At 47.1% G+C, this 2,278-nt stretch overlaps 1 non-coding gene across 1 annotated transcript; it reads left to right on the top strand.

Annotated features, from left to right (window-relative positions):
• The first annotated feature begins 616 nt into the window (after positions 1-616).
• On the top strand, positions 617-698 carry TRNAS-GCU. Its single transcript has one exon. It is a non-coding gene; the product is annotated as a tRNA-Ser (tRNA).
• The last annotated feature ends 1,580 nt before the right edge of the window (positions 699-2,278 follow it).

The following is a 2,278-nucleotide window of genomic DNA, read 5'->3' as shown; positions in this document are numbered from 1 at the left end:
GCCCCCATGGAGGGAGCATCAGTCAGCCCGACTCTGTCCCAGCTCTTTTCCAATCCCACCCTCAGCCTGGGCCCCTGACTGCCAGCTCGGCCTCGACCCCCTTACCCCTGTCTGCACCCCTCTCTTCAGCAAGCAACACCCCACTCCCAGCCCCAGTTTTCAGCTGTGGCTCCGAGGGCCCACAGCCATGGATAAGAGGGCACAGTGTGAAATGTTTGGGGACCACTGCTTTAGGGTGACGTTCTGAATCACTTCTATGCAGTCCAATAAAAGCTATTCCTCACCCATCAGGACCGACTAAGTATGTTCTGCTGCCCTTCACTCATGCAGGAAGGATAATAACATTTCATACCAGTCAGTGCTAAAGTGATTTGTAACCCGCCACCAGCTAAAACTGGTCATTTTGGGGAAGCGGCCCCATGATGCTGCATAGCTAGGCAGAGTAGGTGTGTCTATGCAAACACGGTCTGTTCCTGAAGCCTTTCCCACAGCTGGTCAGTAGGTGTGAGGGGGGAGCTCATTCAGCCCCTGCTTCCACTTAGTATTTAAAAACACCTTAGTGTCCCTATCTCTGCTGGCCTTAGATTTCTCATCCTGTCCATTTCCTGACATCTCAGATGAGGTGGCCGAGTGGTTAAGGCGATGGACTGCTAATCCATTGTGCTCTGCACGCATGGGTTCAAATCCCATCCTCATCGGATGCATATAGTCTTCACTTCTCCTTTCTAGACAACCATCTCCTCCTTTGGTACAATGACAGATCAAACAATGTTGCTTCCTGTAAACAAAAGCCTGCTCAGAAACCCCTCTGCTTTAAATAAAATGTCTAAATCTCAGATTTCTAAAAAAAAAAATTCTCTAGTCCTGTATGTCTTAGTTTTTATCTCAAAAGGTAACAGCCTCATAATCTCCCCCAAACACCCTGAGACCTCCCCAAATTATTAAAATACCCCAGTTCTCAGCAAGGCCATGACAGTGACCCACAGCTAGAGTGTCTAGGCTAAGCTGTTCTGAAGGAGGCAACTCAAACATTTTCTCCCTGCTTCCCTTGGCAAGGTCTGACTGGGAAAACAAAATTCCCCAAACTGAAAATTTTCGGCTGAAAAACCAGTACTAGCTATTTGGGGACTTTGGTTTGAATGTATTATTATTATTATCTTCTGATTTATGAATCAGTTTTGTCATCCAGGTGTGTTTCCAGCTGTTGATTTGTGGGGGAGAGATGCCAAGTCATGATGTCTCTTCCCCTCTTTCATAGTTTCTTCCAACTTTCTAGAAAGCTCCTTTGCTATGACGTGAGTCAAGCAGTGTCCATTGTTGCTGTGTTATCTCGGCGAAGTCTGCATTGTACATGGTTCCTGGGATAGTCCTTGGGACTGTAGCCACCTTTAATAGGCCAGCAGTGAGTCTGGCTCCTCCATTTTTGCACCTGAAAGGCTGGTGGGGGGCATTTCCCAACCTCATAACATATTTCTGTAATGCACACAGAGCAAACTTCATAACTTCCCAAACCAATGTGAGCACATAGAATGCAAGAAGACATTAAGGTTCAACAGATGAACAGTTCAAGATTTTTAAAATGATACCTCACCAGGCAGACTTTGTTCAAAACGTATCATCACTATATGAGAGTGGTGAATATGGGGCTTGCAGGGTGCTGCTTTAAGCACAGCGTGCCACACCTGGGCTTCCATTGCAATGGGAACGTACCCTTAGAATCCATCTCTCCCGGGATAAAGATGGCAGCATGGCTGGCCTGGGTCATCTGACTTGGGCTCATGGAGCTAAGCTGAGAGGCTAAAAACTGTGGTGCAGATATTTGTGTTCACACTGAAGCCTGGGTTCAGAAACCCTCACCCCTTGTGGGGTCTCAGAGGTTGGGCTCAAGTCCATATGTCTGCACTGTAATTTTATAGTCTTGCAGTCCAAGTCCCATAACCCTGAGTCAGCTGACCTGGGCTTTGAGACAGGTGACCTGGGTGTTTTAATCATAGTGTAGACATAACATTAGGATAGGTCTAGGAGCCCAGAAGGTTGGGAGGGAGTTTAGCAAGTGGAAATGGTAAAATCACAAGGAAGTATTACCCTGGAGTCATGGCAGTTCTCCGTTGGTCTGTCTGCTTTTGAGGCAGTGATAATAACTGCCAGTGGTGCCCTGTTGAGTGGCTTTTGGGGTACCTGCTCTTGGCTGTTGTGAGAAGGCCCTTTGGTCTAGCCCAGTGTGGGTTTTCTTATGGTTTAAATTACACACACAGGCACTGATAACAGAGTTACTGAA

This window comes from Gopherus evgoodei, chromosome 5 (genome assembly GCF_007399415.2).
Source record: "Gopherus evgoodei ecotype Sinaloan lineage chromosome 5, rGopEvg1_v1.p, whole genome shotgun sequence".
In the NCBI taxonomy this organism is placed as follows: Eukaryota; Metazoa; Chordata; order Testudines; family Testudinidae; genus Gopherus; species Gopherus evgoodei.
Note: the sequence above shows the minus strand (reverse complement) of the source record. Positions and strands in the feature narration are given on the sequence as shown.